Source organism: Balaenoptera musculus, chromosome 2 (assembly GCF_009873245.2).
Source record: "Balaenoptera musculus isolate JJ_BM4_2016_0621 chromosome 2, mBalMus1.pri.v3, whole genome shotgun sequence".
Taxonomy (NCBI): Eukaryota; Metazoa; Chordata; class Mammalia; order Artiodactyla; family Balaenopteridae; genus Balaenoptera; species Balaenoptera musculus.
In genome coordinates this window covers 55,634,225-55,654,134 of record NC_045786.1, presented here as the reverse complement: position 1 = coordinate 55,654,134, position 19,910 = coordinate 55,634,225, and positions in this window count along the sequence as shown.

Below are 19,910 nucleotides of genomic sequence, written 5' to 3'. Positions count from 1 at the left end.
AGAAAAAGAAAGGGACTGAGAAAATATTTGAAGAGATTATAGTTGATAACTTCCCTAATATGGGAAAGGAAATAGTTAGTCAAGTCCTGGAAGCACAGAGAGCCTCATACAGGATAAATCCAAGGAGAAACATGCCAAGACACATATTAATCAAATTTTAAAAAATTCAACATAAAGAAAACGTATTAAAAGCAGCAAGGGAAAAACAACAAATAATGCACAAGGGAATCCCCATAAGGTTAACATCTGATCTTTCAGCAGAAACTCTGCAAGCCAGAAGGGAGTGGCAGCATATACTTAAAGTGATGGAGAAAAACGTACAACCAAGATGACTCTACCCAGCAAGGATCTCATTCAGATTTGATGGAGAAATTAAAACCTTTACAGACAAGCAAAAGCTGAGAGAGTTCAGCACCACCAAACCAGCATTACAACAAATGCTAAAGGAACTTCTCTAGGCAAGAAATGCAAGAGAAGGAAAACACCTACAATAACAAACCCAAAACATTTAAGAAAATGGGAATAGAAACATACATATTGATAATTACCTGAAATGTAAATGGATTAAATGTTCCCACCAAAAGACATAGACTGGCTGAATGGAAACAAAAACAAGACCCTTATGTATGCTGTCTTCAAGAGACCCACTTCAGACCTAGGGACACATACAGACTGAAAGTGAGGGGATGGAAAAAATATTCCATGCCAGTGGAAATCAAATGAAAGCTGGAGTAGAAATTCTCATATCAGACAAAATAGACTTTAAAATAAAGACTATTGGGCTTCCCTGGTGGTGCAGTGGTTGAGAGTTTGCCTGCCAATGTGGGGGTCACGGGTTCGAGCCCTGGTCTGGGAGAATCCCACATGCCATGGAGTGGCTGGGCCCTTGAGCCACAATTACTGAGCCTGCGCATCTGTAGCCAGTGCTCTGCAATGGTAGAGACCGCGATAGTGTGTGGCCCGTGCACCACGATGAGGAGTGCCCCCAGCTTGCCGCGGCTGGAGAGGGCCCTCACGTGGAGTCGAGGACACAACACAGCCATAAATAAATAAATAAATAAATAAATAAATAAATAAATAAATAAATAAATAAATAAATAAAATTAAAAAAATAAAGACTATAACAAGAGACAAAAAAGACACTATATAATGATCAAGGGATTGATCATAGAAAAAGGTATAACAATTGTAAATATTTATGCACCCAACATAGGAGCACTTCACTACATAAGGCAAATATTAACAGCCATAAAAGGGGAAATTGACAGTAACACAATCATAGTAGGGGACTTTAACACCCCACTTTCACCAATGGACAGATCATCCAAAATGAAAATAAATAAGGAAACACAAGCTTTAAATGATACATTAAACAAGATGGACTTAATTGATATTTATAGGACATTCCACCCAAAAACAACAGAATACACATTTTTCTCAAGTGCTCATGGAACATTCTCCAGGATAGATCATATCTTGGGTCACAAATCAAGCCTTGGTAAATTTAAGAAAATTGAAATCGTATCAAGTATCTTTTCCGACCACAAGGCTATGAGACTAGATATCAATTACAGGAAAAGATCTGTAAAAAATACAAACACATGGAGGCTACACAATACACTACTCAATAACCAAGTGATCACTGAAGCAATCAAAGGGGAAATGAAAAAATACCTAGAAACAAATGACAATGGAGACACGACGACCCAAAACCTATGGGATGCAGCAAAAGCAGTTCTAAGAGGGAAGTCTATAGCAATACAAGCCTACCTCAAGAAACAGAAAACATCTCGAATAAACAACCTAACCTTGCACTTAAAGCAATTAGAGAAAGAAGAACAAAAAACCCCAAAAGATAGCAGAAGGAAAGAAATCATAAAGATCAGATCAGAAATAAATGAAAAAGGAAGGAAGGAAACAATAGCAAAGATCAATACAACTAAAAGTTGGTTCTTTGAGAAGATAAACAAAATTAATAAACCATTAGCCAGACTTATCAAGAGAAAAAGGGAGAAGACTCAAATCAATAGAATTAGAAATGAAAAAGGAGAAGTAACAACTGACACTGCAGAAATACAAAGGATCATGAGAGATTACAAGCAACATTTTTCCAATAAAATGGATAACCTGGAAGAAATGGACAAATTCTTGGAAATCCACAACCTGCCGAGACTGAACCAGGAAGAAATAGAAAATATGAACAGACCAATCACAAGCACTGAAATTGAAACTGTGATTTAAAATCTTCCAGCAAACAAAAGCCCAGGAACGGATGGTTTCACAGGTGAATTCTATCAAACATTTAGAGAAGAGCTAACACCTATCCTTCTCAAACTCTTCCAAAATATTGCTGAGGGAGGAACACTCCCCAACTCATTCTATGAGGCCACCATCACCCTGATACCAAAACCAGACAAAGATGTCACAAAGAAAGAAAACTACAGGCCAATATCACTGATGAACATAGATGCAAAAATCCTCAACAAAATACTAGCAAACAGAATCCAACAGCACATTAAAAGGATCGTACACCATGATCAAGTGGGGTTTATCCCAGGAATGCAAGGATTCTTCAATATACACAAATCAATCAACGTGATACACCATATTAACAAATTGAAGGAGAAAAACCATATGATCATCTCAATAGATGCAGAGAAAGCTTTCGACAAAATTCAACACCCATTTATGATAAAAGCCCTGCAGAAAGTAGGCATAGAGGGAACTTTCCTCAACATAATAAAGGCCATATATGACAAACCCACAGCCAACATTGTCCTCAATGATGAAAAACTGAAAACATTTCCACTAAGATCAGGAACAAGATAAGGTTGCCCACTCTCACCATTATTATTCAACATAGTTTTGGAAGTGTTAGCTACAGCAATCAGAGAAGAAAAAGAAATAAAAGGAATCCAAATTGGAAAAGAAGTAAAGCTGTCACTGTTTGCAGATGACATGATACTATACATAGAGAATCCTAAAGATGCTACCAGAAAACTCCTAGAGCTAATCAATGAATTTGGTAAAGTAGCAGGATCCAAAATTAATGCACAGAAATCTCTTGCATTCCTATACACTAATGATGAAAAATCTGAAAGTGAAATTAAGAAAACACTCCCATTTACCATTGTAAAATAAGAATAAAATATCCAGGAATCAACCTACCTAAGGAGACAAAAGACCTGTATGCAGAAAATTATAAGACACTGATGAAAGAAATTAAAGATGATACAAATAGATGGAGAGATATACCATGTTCCTGGATTGGAAGAATCAACATTGTGAAAATGACTCTACTACCCAAAGCAATCTACAGATTCAGTGCAATCCCTATCAAACTACCACTGGCATTTTTCACAGAACTAGAACAAAAAATTTCACAATTTGTATGGAAACACAAAAGACCCCGAATAGCCAAAGCCATCTTAAGAATGAAAAATGGAGCTGGAGGAATCAGGCTCCCTGACTTCAGACTATACTACAAAGCTACAGTAATCAAGACAGTTTGGTACTGGCACAAAAACAGAAACATAGGTCAATGGAACAGGATACAAAGCCTAGAGATAAACCCACACACGTATGGTCACCTTATCTTTGATAAAGGAGGCAAGCATATACAGTGGAGAAAAGACAGCCTATTCAATAAGTGGTGCTGGGAAAACTGGACAGGTACATGTAAAAGTATGAAATTAGAACACTCCCTAACACCATACACAAAAATAAACTCAAAATGGATTAAAGACCTAAATGTAAGGCCAGACACTGTCAAACTCTTAGAGGAAAATATAGGCAGAACACTCTATGACATGAATCACAGCAAGATCCTGTTTGACCCAGCTCCTAGAGAAATGGAAGTAAAAACAAAAATAAACAAATGGGACCTAATGAAACTTAAAAGCTTTTGCACAGCAAAGGAAACCATAAACAAGACCAAAAGACAACCATCAGAATGGGAGAAAATATTTGCAAATGAAGCAACTGACAATGGATTAATCTCCAAGATTTACAAGCAGCTCATGCAGCTCAATAACTAAAAAACAAACAACCCAATCCAAAAATGGGCAGAAGACCTAAATAGACATTTCTCCAAATAAGATATACGATTGCCAACAAACACATGAAAGAATGCTCAACATCATTAATCATTAGAAAAATGCAAATCAAAACTCAATGAGATATCATCTCACACCGGTCAGAATGGCCATCATCAAAAAATCTAGAAACAATAAATGCTGGAGAGGGTGTGGAGAAAAGCGAACCCTCTTGCACTGTTGGTGGGAATGTAAATTGATACAGCCAGTATGGAGAACAGTATGGGGGTTCCTTAAAAAACTAAAAATAGAACTACCATATGGCACAGCAATCCCACTACTGGGCATATACCCTGAGAAAACCATAATTCAAAAAGAGTCATGTACCAAAATGTTCATTGCAGCTCTATTTACAATAGCCAGGACATTGAAGCAAGCTAAGTGTCCATTGACAGATGAATGGATAAAGAAGATGTGGCACATATATACAATGGAATATTACTCAGCCATAAAAAGAAATGAAATTGAGTTATTTGTAGTGAGGTGGATGGATTTAGAATCTGTCATACAGTGTGAAGTAAGTCAGAAAGGGAAAATCCAATACAGTATGCTAACACATATGTATGGATTCTAAGGGGAAAAAAAAGGTCATGAAGAACCTCGTGGCAAGATGGGAACAAAGACACAGACCTACTAGAGAATGGACTTGAGGATATGGGGAGGGGGAAGGGTAAGTTATGACAAAGAGAGAGAGTGGCATGGACATGTATACACTACCAAACGTAAAATAGATAGCTAGTGGGAAGCAACTGCATAGCACAGGGAGATCAGCTCTGTGCTTTGTGACCTCCTAGAGGTGTGGGATAGGGAGGGCAGGAGAGAGGGAGATGCAAGAGGGAAGAGATATGGGAACATATATGTATGTATAACTGATTCACTTTGTTATAAAGCAGAAACTAACACACCATTGTAAAGCAACTATACTCCAATAAAGATGTTAAAAATAAAAAAGTACATATAGAATATATCTACAAATGGAACAGTTCTCACAGAGCACCTGCTGAACATTAGCAGAAGAATTCTGACACCTAAAAAAACAAGAAAAATCCCCTCACAACCAGGTAGGATGAAAGAAAGAAAAAAAAGGGGAATCAAAAAGGGGCCAGCAACCCTGGCAGGAAGCTGAAGATGAGGAGAGGTTCCCGCACTTAGAAAAACCCCTCATGATGGGGAAATTAGCTGGGACAGGAAGGGACCTTTGGGGAATTGAAGAACACAGCAGACAGTCTGTGGCAGGCAGGACAAAGTAAGAACTGCGCATGGTCTCTGCCGCAGCACTGTGCACCCCAGTCTGAGTCATGTGTCTCCTGTTGTGGAGAGGGGCTGGTGCTAGAAAGTGGAGTTTGGAGCATGGACCAAGGGAGGGGACAGCTGTTGGCTGTGAAAAGACAGCCTGAAGGGACAGGAGTAAGGAGTTCCACAACCAGGAAAGTTTGTGGAAAACGCCCAGGCCACCATAGAAGCAAGGCATTATTGTTCAGTGGTGCACAAGGGGTGGGGCTGTCATTGCAACCCCCTCCCCACCTGTTGGCTTCAGCCTCTGTGGGCACTGGGAGGGAGACCCACCTGAGCAGGCTCACCCGCCCCTCAAGCCAAGGCCTCCTCCACCTGCATAAACTCTGGGGTCCTGAGCACTGCCCATCCCAAAGCCTCCTTAGGATTCAGCCTTGGGCACCCCTGCCTGAGACAGGAATCTGCCAATGCTGGCAGGGGCTGAGTGTTAAAGCGTGTGGTTAAGAGAGTGGATCCAGGGAAAGGACTGCTGTTGCCTGCGTGGATACAACAAAGGGGACAGGAGTGAGGGGCTCCATGGCTGGGAAGGCCCCTAGAGGAAACGTGGTCTGCCTAGGAAATGAGGTACCATTGTTAAGTGGCACACAAGGAGCAGGGCTGCCACTGCCCCCACATGCCAGCCCCTGCCTCTGCAGGCAGTGGGAGGGACTCCCACCAAAGCAGGCATGTTCCAGTCTGTTGCAACTGCCTGCTGGTCTCCACCACCACAGGCACTTCATGCACACCCCAGTTGTGGCCGCTGTACCCCTCCCTGCCCTGAGTAAGTGTGCCCCAATCAGCTGCTGTGTTCACTCCCTCTCGCCTGGGTGGGGAACAGATGCCTGAGGGTGGCACACACACAGTTGGGGCCAAAACCAAAGCTGAGCCCCAGGGGTGGTGTGACTAAGGAAGAGAAAGAGAAATCTCTCCATGCAGCTGCACAAGCCACAGATTAAATCCCCATAATTGGCTTGACAAATCCTGCATCTGTGGAATATCTGAATAGACAATGATTGTTCGCACAACTGAAACTTGTCTAGCTTTAGCAGCAGTGGACTTTGCAGGCAAGTACACATGGGAGTTGGGCCAGGTCAGAGTCTAAGCTGGCCCCACAATGCCCACAGCAGGTCAAGACTTTCCTAGAGGTATTAGAGAGCCTCCTGGGGAGGGGAGATTGGCTGTGGCTCAATGTGGGAGTGAGGAGGCTGAAAAAAGAAGCCCCAGGAAAATATTCATATTATTCTTTATTTGTTTTATTTTGTTAAGTTGTTGTTGTTTATATTATTTTAATTTTATTTTTAATGGAATTTTTATTTTCTATTTTTGCTTTACACTTTTGTAGTTTTATTTTTTCTTCTTTTTGTTCTTTTTTTGATCATTTTTATGTATTTGTTTCATGGTTTTTTTGTATGCTTTCTGTTTTCGTTTTGCTTTTCATTTTTTGTTTTTGTTAGTTTAGTCTTTATTGATTGTTTTCACTTTGAGTTCTTTTGTTTGTTTTGTTGTTAGTTCCCTTGTTTTTTGTTTTCTGTTTTCTTTTCTGTGTCTTTGTATCTGTTTGGTTTTGTTTTTATCATTTGTCTTTCGTTTGGTTTGTCTGTTTGTTTTCTTTCTTCTTCATTTTTTTTCCCATGTGTGCTGTTGTTGTTGCTGGTTTTTGTTTTGTTTTTGATATTTGTCTTGGGTTTTGTTTATCTGTTTGTTTTCTTTTTTCCTTTTTTTTTTCTTTTTTCTCTGGCTGCGCTGCACAGCTTGTGGGCTCTTGGCTCCCCAGCAAGGGGTTGGCACTGGGCCGCCAGGGTGCAAACACTGAGTCCAGGATGCTGGACTGCCAGAGAATTCCCAGGCCCAGGGAATATTAATCAGTATGCATCTCCTGGAGATATCCATCTCAATACCAAGACCCTGCACCACCCAACTGCCTGCAGGCTGCAGTCAGTGCTGGACACATCATGCCAAACAACCAGCAAGACAGGAACAAAGCCCCAGCCATCAGCAGACAGGCTGCCTAAAGTCGTACTAAGCTCACAGACGCCCCAAAACATACCAACTTATGTGACCATCAGTCCAAGACTCAGCTCCACCCACCAGAGTTCAGGCACCAGGAAGCCTACACAAGCCCCTGGACCAAACTTACCTACCAGGGGGCAGACAACAGAAGCAAGAGGAACTACAACCCTGCAGCCTGCGGAAAGGAGACCATAAACACAATAAGTTAGACAAAGTGAGAAGACAGAGAAATATGTTGCAGACGAGGGAGCAAGGTAAAAACCCACAAAACTAAATAAATGAGAAGGAAATAGGCAATCTACTGGGAAAAGAATTAGGAGTAATAATAGTAAAGATGATCCAAGATCTCAGAAACAGAATGGAGGCATGGATCAAGAAGATGCAAGAAATGTTTAACACAGACCTAGAAGAACTAAAGAACAAACAATCAGTGATGGACAACACAATAACTGAAATGAGAAATATACTAGAAGGAATCAATAGCAGAATAACTGAGGCAGAAAAACAGATAAGTGAGTTAGAAGATAGAATGGTGGAAATAACCGCCAAGGAGCAGACTAAAGAAAAATAATAAAATTAAATTAGAACAGTCTGAGAGACCTTTGGGACAACAGTAAATGCACCATCATTCAAATTCTACAGGTCCCAGAAAACAAGGGGAAGAGAAAAAGTCTGAGAAGATATTTGAGGAGATTATAGTCAAAAAATTCCCTAATATGGGAAAGGAAATAGTCACCCAAGTCCAGGAAGTGCAGAGAGACCCATACAGGAGAAACCCAAGGAGAAACACACTGAGACACGTGTTAACCAAACTAGGAAAATTAAATACAAATAAAAATATTAAAAACAGCAATGGAAAAGCAATGAATAATATATAAGGGAATCCCCATAAGGGTATCAGCTGATTTTTCAGCAGAAACTCTGCAGGCAGAAGGGAGTGGCTTGATATATTTAAAGTGATGAAAGAGGAAAACCTACAACCAAAATTATTCTACCCAGCAAGGATCTCATTCAGATTGGATGGAGAAATCAAAAGCTTACAGACAAGAAAAACTAAGAGAATTCAGCAAACACAAACCAGCTTTACAACAATTGCTAAAGGAACATCTCTAGGCAAGGAACAAGAGAAGAAAAAGACCTACCAAAAAACCCAAAAACAATTAACAAAATGGTAATAGGAACCTACATGTCTATAATTACCTTAGATATAAATGGATTAAATGCTCCAACCAAAAGACACAGACTGGCTGAATGGATACAAAAACAAGACCCATAAACATGCTGTGTACAAGAGACCTAGGGGCACATACAGACTGAAAGTGAGGGGATGGAAAAAGATATTCCATGCAAATGGAAATCAAAAGTAAGCTAGAGTAGTAGTTCTCATATCAGACAAAATAGACTTTAAAATAAAGACTGTTACAAGAGACAAGGAAGGACACTATGTAATGATCAAGGGATCAACCCAAGAAGAAGATATAACAATTGTAAATATTTATGCACCCAATGTAGAAGCACCTCAATACATAAGGCAAATGCTAATAGCCATGAAAGGGGAAATCGACAGTAGCAAAATAATAGTGGGGAACATCAACACCCCACCTACACCAATGGACAAATCATCCAGACAGAAAATAAGGAAATACAAGCTTTAAATGACACATTAGACCAGATAGACTTAATTGATATTTGTAGGACATTCCACCCAAAAGCAGCAGAATACACTTTCTTCTCAATGCACATGGAACATTCTCCAGGATAGATAACATCTTGGGTCACAAACCAAGCCTCAGTAAATTAAAGAAAATTGAAATTATATCAAACATCTTTTCCTACCACAGTGCTATGAGATTAGAAATCAATTACAGGGGGAAAAAAACTGTAAAAATCACAAACACACGGAGGCTAAACAATACACTAGTAAATAACGAAGAGATCAGTGAAGAAATCAAAGAGGAAATCAAAAAACACCTAGAAACAAATGACAATGAAAACACAATGATTCAAAACATATGGGATGCAGCAAAAGCAGTTCAAAGAGGGAAGTTTATAGCAATAAAAGCCTACCTCAAGAAAAAAGAAAAATCTCAAATAAACAACATAACCTTCCACCTAAAGAAACTAAAGAAAGAAGAAGAAGAACAACAACAACAACAACAAAACCCATTCAAAGTTAGTAGAAATAAAGAAATCACAAAGATCAGGGCAGAAGTAAATGAATTAGAAATGAAGAAAACAATAGCAAAGATCAATGGAACTAAAAGCTGGCTGGTTCTTTGAGAAGATAAACAAATTGGTAAACCTTTAGCCAGACTCATCAATGGTGAGGACTCAAATCAATAAAATTAGAAGTGAAAAAGGAGAAGTCACAAATGACACTGCAAAAATACAAAGGATCATAAGAGACTACTACAAGCAACTATATGCCAATGAAATGGACAACCAGGAAGAAATGGACAAATTCTTAGAAAAGCACAACCTTCCGAGACTGAACCAGGAAGAAGTAGAAAATATACACAGACCAATCACAAGCACTGAAATTGAAACTGTGATTAAAAATCTTCCAACAAGCAAAAGTCAAGGAACAGATGGCCTCACAGGTAAATTGTATCAAACGTTTAGAGAAGAGCTAACACCTATCCTTCTCAAACTCTTCCAAAAAATTGCAGAGGGAAGAACACTCACAAGCTCATTCTATGAGGTTGCCATCACCCTGATACCAAAACCCAACAAGGATATCACAAAAAAAGAAACTTACAGGTCAATATCTCTGATGAAAATAGATGCAAAAATCCTCAACAAAATAATAGCAAACAGAATCCAACAACACATTAAAAGGATCATACACTATGATCAAGTAGGCTTTATCCCAGGGTTGCAAAGATTATTCAATATACAAAAATTAACATGATATACCATATTAACAAATTGAAGTATAAAAACTATATGATATTCTCAATAGATGCAGAAAAAGCTTTTGACAAATTTCAATGCAAATTTATAATAGAAACTTTCCAGAAAGTGGGCATAGAGGGTACCTACCTACCTCAACATAATAAAGGTCATATATGGTAAACCCACAACAAACATAATTCTCCGTGGTGAAAAAGTGAAAGCATTTCCTCTAAGATCAGGAACAGGACAAGGGTGCCCACTCTTGCCACTATTAATCAAAATAGTTTTGGAAGTCCTAGCCATGACAATCAGAGAAGAAAAAGAAATAAAAGGAATCCAAATTGGAAAAGAAGAAGTAAAACTGTCACTGTTTGCAGATGACATGATATTATACATAGAAAATCCTAAAGATGCCACCAGAAAACTACAGGAGCTCATCAATGAATTTAGTAAAGTTGCAGGATACAAAATTAATACACAGAACTCTCTTGCATTTCTACACACTAACAATGAAAGTTTAGAAAGAGAAATTAAGGAAATAATCCCATTTACCATTGCAACACAAAGAATAAATTGCCTAGGAATAAACATACTTGAGGAGACAAAAGACCTGTAGGCAGAAAACTATAAGATACTGATGAAAGAAATCAAAGAAAACACAAACAGATGGAGAGTTATACCATGTTCTTGGATTGGAAGAATCAATATTGTTAAAATGACTACACTAACCAAAGCAATCTACAGATTCAATGCAATCCCTATCAAATTACCAATGGCATTTTCCACAGAATTAGAATAAAAAATTTTAGTTTGTATGGAAACACAAAAGACCCTGAATACCCAAAACAATCTTGAGAAAGAAAAATGGAGTTGGAGGAATCAGGCTAACTGACTTCAGACTATATTACAAAGCTACAGTAATCAAGACAGTATGGTACTGGAACAAAAACAGAAATATAGATCAATGGTACAGGATAGGAAGTCCAGAGATAAACTTATGTACCTATCGTCACCTAATCTATGACAAAGGAGATAAGAATATTCAATAGAGAAAAGACAGTCTCTTCCATGAGTGGTGCTAGGAGAACTGGACAGCTACACGTAAAAGAATGAAATTAGAATACTCCATAACACCAGACACAAAAATAAAATCAAAATGGATTAAAGATCTAAATGAAAGACCAGAGACTATAAAACTCTTAGAGGAAAACATAGGAAGAACACTCATTGATATAAATTGCAGCAAGATCTTTATTGACCCACCTCCTAGATTAATGAAAATAAGAAAAAAAATGGTACCTAAACTTAAAAGCTTTTGCACAGCAAAGGAAACCATAAACAAGATGAAAAGACAGCCTTCAGAATGGGAGAAAATATTTGCAAATGAATCAATTGAAAAGGGATTAATCTCCAAAATATACAAACAGCTCATGCAGCTCAATATCAAACAAACAACCCAATCAAAAGAAATGGGCGGAAGGCCTAAATAGACATTTATTCATAGAAGACATACATATGGCCAAAAAGTGCATGAAAAGATGCTCAACATCAGTAATTATTAGAGAAATGCAAATCAAAACTACAATGAGGTATCACCTCACACTTGTCAGAATGGCCATCATCAAAAAATCTACAAAAAATAAATGTTGGAGAGGGTGTGGAGAAAAGGGAACTTTCTTGCACTGCTGGTGGGAATGTAAATTGATACAGCCACTATGGAGAACAGTATGGAGGTTCCTTAAAAACTAAAAATAGAACTACCATATTACCCAGCAATACCACTACTGGGCATATACATGGAGAAAACCATAATTCCGAAAGATACATGCACCCCAATGTTCATTGCAGCACTATTTGCAATAGCCAGGACATGGAAGCAACATAAATCCATCATAGAGGAATGGTTAAAGAAGATGTGGTACATATACACAATAGAATATTACTGAGCCATAAAAAGAACAAAATTGAGTCATTTGCAGAGATGTGGATGGACCTAGAGACTGTCATACAGAGTTAAGTAAGTCAGAAAGAGAAAAACAAATATCACATATTAATGCATATATATGGAATCTAGAAAAATGTTATAGATCTTATTTGGAAAAGAGAAATAGAGACACAGACATAGAGACCAAATTTATGGATACCAAGGGGAGAGGGGGCATGGGATGTATTGGGAGATTGGAATTGACATATATACACTACGCTGTATAAAATAGATAACTAATGAGGACCTTCTGTATAGCACAGGGAACTCTACGCAGTGCTTTGTGGTGACATAAATGGGAAGGAAATCCAAAAAAGAGGGGATATATATATATGTATGGCTGATTCACTTTCCTGTACAGCAGAAACTGACCCAGCAGTGTAAAGCAACTATATTCCAATAACAATAAAAGGGGAAGGAAAGGCAAAAAAAAATTGAATATTAAAAAATTAGACAAAGATAAAAATATCTTTTGTGGACTAATGTCTATATAGAACTAAAACACATGAGTATTATAGCATTTAATTCTGGAAGGGATTCATGGAATTTAAGGTATTCTAAGATCTTTGTATTTTTTTTTTAAAGTATTGTCCCCACCCCAGATCTACATAGTCAGAGACTCTGAGGGTGAAGCCCAATAATCTTGGTTTTTTTTTTGTTTTGTTTTGTTTTTAAATTAATAGCTACTCTATTTATTTATTTATTTATTTATTTATTTTTAGCTGTGTTGTGTCTTCATTTCGTGCGAGGGCTTTCTCTAGTTGCGGCAAGGAGGGGCCACTCTTCATCGTGGTGCGGGGGCCACTCTTCATCATGATGCACGGGCCTCTCACTATTGTGGCCCCTCCCATTGCAGGGCACAGGCTCCAGACGTGCAGGCTCAGCAGTTGTGGCTCATGGGCCCAGTTGCTCCACGGCATGTGGGATCTTCCCAGACCAGGGCTCAAACCCATGTCCCCTGCATTAGCAGGCAGATTCTCAACCACTGTGCCACCAGGGAATCCCAAGATCTTTGTATTAAATGCCAAGTGATGGAAGCTTTTTTCTCTGTTAGACATTGGTAAGTTAAGAATATGTCTTATGATTTTAGGATAACCACCAAGTAGGAAAAGAATATAAAACTGTTAAGTTAATATAGGAATCAAGTGAAATAAAAACAGCTCTAGTAATACAAAAGAAAGAAAGAGGAAAAAAGCAATAACAAGAAAGCAGGACAAATAACAAATGATAAGATGGTTGATTTAATCCCACAAATATCAGTAATTATGTTAAATATAAATGGGCTAATTACTCCATCTAGAAGCCAAAGATTGTCAGGCTGGATATCAAACAAAACTAAATTGCTGCTTCTAAGAGAGACTCTTTACATATAAACATATGGAAAGGTTAAAAGTAAAAGGATGGATAAACATTTACTAAACCCTAACAAAAACAAAAGAACTCATATAACGGTATCAATATCACACTTTAACCTTTGCTAGAGATAAAAAGGAATATTTGATAATACTAAAAGGATCAGTTCATCAGAAAGTATACAATTCCAAATTTATATATACCTCATAATATAGCTTCAAAGTATATAAAACTAAAATTGATAAAACTAAAAACAAACATATATTTGTAATTTAGTGAAATATTTTAACACACATTAGTAGGGTTAGGGTTATATATTCACAATGGAATATTACTCAGCCATAAAAAGAGAATGAAATAATGCCATTCGCAGCAACATGGATGGACTTAGAGATTATCATAATAAGTGAAGTAAGCCAGACAGAGAAAGACAAATATCATATGATATCACTTATATGTGGAATCTAAAAAACATGATACAAATGAACTTATTTACAAAACAGAAATAGACCCACATACCTAGAAAACAAACTTTATGGTTACCAAAGGAGGAAGGTGGGGGAAGGAATAAACTGAGAATTTGGGATTAACATATACACACTACTATACTTAAAATAGATAAACTACAAGGACCTACTGTATAGCACAGGCAGGGAAGAATATGAAGACTATTCAATATCTTGTAATAATCTATGAAGGAAAATAATCTGAAAAAATATATATGTATGTATGTATATATATGTATATATATATATATATATATAAACTGAATATATATACATAAGCTGAATCACTTTGTTGTATACCTGAAACACTGTAAATCAACCATACTTTAATAAAAAATATATATATATAATAATTTGTGTGTCCTACCACTAAATGTAAAATAAGTAGCTAGTGGGAAGCACATGCATAGTACAGGGAGATGAGCTTGGTGCTTTGTGACCACCTAGAGGGGTGGGGTAGGGAGGGTGGGAGGGAGATGCAAGAGGGAGGGGTTATGGGGATATATGTATACATATAGCTGATTCACTTTGTTATACGGCAGAAACTAACACAACATTGTAAAACAATTATACTCAAAGATGTTAAAAAAAATAATTTGTGTGGCCTAAAATCTCATATAAATGAAAAAAATACATTATGTACTTTCATGTCTGATATAATTCAGCATAATGTTTGTTGCTTGTCTTGAGATTTATCCAGGCTATTGTGCGTATCCACAGTTCAGTTTTTTCATCACTGAATAGTAGTCCATTGTATGGATGTACCACAATTTGTTTACCAGTTGATGAGCGCTTGGTTACCAGTTGATATTTGGGTTACTTATAATTTTTAGCTATTATTAATAAATCTGTTGTGAAAATTTCTGTACAAATTATTTTGTGAACACATTTTTATTACTTTTGGATAAATAGTTTAGAATGAAATTACTGTGTCATTTGAAGAATGTAAGTTTAACTTTATAAAAAAATAGACAAGCTGTTTTCCAAAGTGTCTGGAGTTATCTCATTTCTGCATCCCCTAAGAAATGTATGAGTTCGCACTGTTCCATATACTCACCACATTTATTGTCACTGGTTTTAACTTTATCCACTCTGGTGACATAGGGTATTTAATTCTGGGTTTACTTTTTATTTCTCTAATGATTATTTTCATTGAGCACCTTTTCATGTGGTTATTGGCCATTCTTCTTTAGAAATGTGTCTGTTCAAATCTTTTGCCATTTCTTACATTATTTTTTCTTTCTTTCAGTTATTACATTGTTAGAATGATTGGTTATATTCTGAACATAATTCCTTTGTAAGAGATAGTGTTGCAGTTATTTTCTGTCAGTGACTTGCTTGTCATTCCAACATTGTTTTCCAATGATCTGAAGTTCATTTTAAATGTGATGAACTCTAATTTATTAATTTTTAAAATTGTGTTATGTGTGTTTATGTCTGTCTCTGTGTCATATTTATGGAGATTGAAGGTTTGAAAGATGCTATTCATTTTCCTGTTGCTCCTACATGTTTTAAAGTTTAAATTTGATGTTTTGATCTAGTCTATGATCAATTTTGCATGAATTTTAATGTATGAGGTGAAGCAAGATTCAAGGTTTACTTTTTCCCTATTAATTTACAGTTGTTCCAGCACAAATAATTGAAGACTATCATTACAAGAGAATAAATATATCTATTTGATATGTTATATAGAAATGCAATTAATTTTTACATGTTGACCTTGTATCCTTCAACTTTGCTCAGTTTACTTGCAAGCTATAGTAGCTTCTTTTTTTTAAATACATCTTTATTGGAGTATAATTGCTTCACAATACTGTGTTAGTTTCTGTTGTACAACAGAGTGAATTAGCCATATGCATACATATATCCCCATATTCCCTCCCTCTTGAGCCTCCCTCCCACACTCCATATCTCACCACTCTAGGTCGTCACAAAGCACCAAGCTGATCTCCCTGTGCTATGCTGCTGCTTCTCACTAGCTTACTATTTTACATTTTATACTGTATAGATGTTGATGCTACTCTCACTTCACCTCAGCTTGCCCCCTCCGCTCCCGTGTCCTCAAGTCAGTTCTCTATGTCTACATCTTTATTCCTGCCCTGCCACTAGATTCAGTACAGATGGTCAAAAGGCACATGAAAAGATGCTCAACATCACTAATTATTAGAGAAATGCAAATGAAAACTACAATGATATTGAGCTGCATGAGCTGCTTATATATTTAGGATATTAATCCTTTGTCAGTTGCTTCATTTGCAAATATTTTCTCCCATTCTGAGGGTTGTCTTTTCCTCTTGTTTATGGTTTCCTTTGCTGTGCAAATGCTTTTAAGTTTCATTAGGTCTCATTTGTTTATTTTTGTTTTTATTTCCATTTCTCTAAGAGGTGGGTCAAAAATGATCTTGCTGTGATTTATGTCAGATTGATTCTGCCTATGTTTTCCTCTAAGAGTTTTATAGTGTCTGGCTTTACATTTAGGTCCATTTTGTGTATCGTGTTAGGAAGTGTTCTAATTTCATTCATTTACGTGTAGCTGTCCAGTTTTCCCAGCACCACTTATTGAAGAGGCTGTCTTTCTCCATTGTATATTCTTGCCTCCTTTATCAAAGATAAGGTGACCATATGTGTGTGAGTTTATCTGGGTTTTCTATCCTGTGCCATTAATCTATATTTCTGATTTTGTGCCAGTACCATACTGTCTTGATTACTGTAGCTTTGTAATATAGTCTGAAGTCAGGGAGCCTGATTCCTCCAGCTCCAAAAATGGGTGGAGGACCTAAATAGGCATTTCTCCAAAGAAGATATACAGACTGCCAACAAACACATGAAAAGATGTTCAACATCACTAATCATTAGAGAAATCCAAATCTAAACTACAATGGGGTATCACCTCACACCAGTCAGAATGGCCACCATCTAAATATCTACAAACAGTAAATACTGGAGAGGGTGTGGAGAAAATGGAACCCTCTTGCACTGCTGGTGGAAATGTAAATTGATACAACCACTATGGAGAACATTATGGAAGTTCCTTAAAAAACTAAAAATAGAACTACCATACAACCCAGTAATCCCACTATGGGGCATATACCCTGAGAAACCATAATTCAAAAAGAGTCATGTACCACAATGTTCATTGCAGCTCTATTTACAATAGCCAGGACACGGAAGCAACCTAAGTGTCCATTGACAGATGAATGGATAAAGAAGATGTGGCACATATATACAATGGAATATTACTCAGCCATAAAAAGAAACAAAACTGAGTTATTTGTAGTGAGGTGGATGGACCTAGAGTCTGTCATACAGAGTGAAGTAAGTCAGAAAGAGAAAAACAAATACCATATGCTAACACATATATATGCAATCTAAAAACAGAAATGATTCTGATGAACCTAGGGGCAGGACAAGAATAAAGACACAGACATAGAGAATGGACTCGAGGACACTGGGAGTGGGAAGGGTAAGCTGGGACAAAGTCAGAGAGTAGAATTGACATATATACACTACCAAATGTAAAATAGGTAGCTAGTGGGAAGCAGCTTCATAGCACAGGGAGATCATCTCAGTGCTTTGTGACCACCTAGAGGGGAGGGATAGGTAGGTTGGGAGGGAGGCACAAGAAGGAGGGGATATTGGGATATATGTATACAAATAGATGACTAACTTTGTTATACAGCAGAAACTAACACAACATTGTAAAGCAATTATACTCCAATAAAGATGTTAAAATAAAGAAAGAGAAAGAGAGAAAGAAGGCAAAGAAAGAAAGAAAGAAAGAAAGAAAGAAAGAAAGAGGGGAGGAGAGAAGATGGCGGAAGAGTAAGATGCGGAGATCACCTTCCTTCCCACAGATACAGTAGAAATACATCTACACGTGGAACTGCTCCTACACAACAGCCACTGAGTGCTAACAGAAAATGTCCGACCTCTAAACAGGCAAGAAACTCCCCCCGTACTTGGGTAGGGCAAAAGAAAAAAGAAATAACAGAGACAAAAGAATAGGGACGGCACCTGCACCAGTGGGAGGGAGCTGTGAAGGAGGAAAGATTTCCACGCACTAGGAAGCCCCTTCGCGGGCAGAGACTGTGGGTGGCAGAGGGGGGAAGCTTCGGAGCCACGGAAGAGAGCACAGCCACAGGGGTGCGGAGGGCAAAGCAGAGAGATTCCTGCACAGAGGCTCGGCAACGAGCAGCACTCACCAGCCCGAGAGGCTTGTCTGCTCACCCGCCGGGGCGGGCGGGGCTGGGAACTGAGGCTTGGGCTTTGGTCGGATCCCAGGGAGAGGACTGGGGCTGGAGGCGTAAACACAGCCTGAAGGGGTTAGTGCACCACAGCTGGCTGGTAGGGAGTCTGGGAAAAAGTCTGCAGCTGCTGAAGAGGCAAGAGACTTTTTCTTCCCTCTTTGTTTCCTGGTGCGCGAGGAGAGGGGATTCAGAGCGCCGCCTAAACGAACTCCAGAGACTGGCACGAGCCGCGGCTAACAGCGCGGATCCCACAGCAACAGGGGCGCAGAGGGAAAAATGGAGAGACTCCCGCACAGAGGCTCGGCGCTGAGCAGCGCTCACCAGCCCGCGAGGCTTGTCTGCTCACCCGCCGGGGTGGGCGGGGCTGGGAGGTGAGGCTCAGCTTCGGTTGGATTGCAGGGAGAGGACTGGGGCTGGCGGCGTGAACACAGCCTGAAGGGGTTAGCGCACCACAGCTGGCTGGTAGGGAGTCTGGGAAAAAGTCTGCAGTTGCCGAAGAGGCAAGAGACTTTTTCTTGCCTCTTTGTTTCACGGTGTGCTAGGAGAAGGGATTCAGAGCGCCGCCTAAACAAACTCCACAGACGGGCGTGAGCCGCAGCGATCAGCGTGGGCCCCAGAGACGGGCGTGAGACGCTGGGGCTGCTGCTGCTGCCTCCAAAATGCCTGTGTGTGAGCACAGGTCACTCTCCACACCGCCCCTCCCGGGAGCCTGTGCAGCCCGCCACCGCCCGGCTCCCGTGATCCGGGGACAAGTTCCCCGGGAGAACGCACGGCGCACCTCAGGCTGCTGCAATGTCACGCCAGACTCTGCCGCCGCAGGCTCGCCCCGCCTGCTCTGTAACCCTCCCTCCCCGCGGCCTGGGTGAGCCAGAGCCCCCGAAGCAGCTGCTCCTTTAACCCCGTCCTGTCTGGGAAGGGAACAGACGCCCTCAGGTGACCTACAGGCAGAGGCGGGTCCAAACCCAAAGCTGATCCCCAGAAGCTGTGCGAAAAGAGAAGAGAAGGGGAAATCTCTCCCAGCAGCCTCAGAAGCAGCGGATTTAAACTCCACAAACAACTTGATGTGCCTGCATCTGTTCAATACCTGAATAGACAACGAATCATCCCAAATTCAGGAGGTGGACTTTCGGAGCAGGATATATTAATTTTTCCCCTTTTCCTTTTTTTTGTGAGTGTATATGTATATGCTTCTGGGTGAGATTTTGTCTGTATAGCTCTGCTTTATAATAGCTTTATTTTACTTCACTATATTATAGCCTCTTTCTTTCTTTCTTTCTTTCTATTTTTTCTCCCTTTTACTCTGAGCAGTGTGGACGAAAGGCTCTTGGTGCTCCAGCCAGGCATCAGGGCCGTGCCTCTGAGGTGGGAGAGGCAACTTCAGGACACTGGTCCACAAGAGACCTCCCAGCTCCACGTAATACCAAACGGCCAAAACCTCTCAGAGATCTCCATCTCAACATCAAGACCCAGCTTCACTCAACGACAAGCAAGCTACAGTGCTGGACACCCTATGCCAAACAACTAGCAAGACAGGAACACAGCCCCCCTT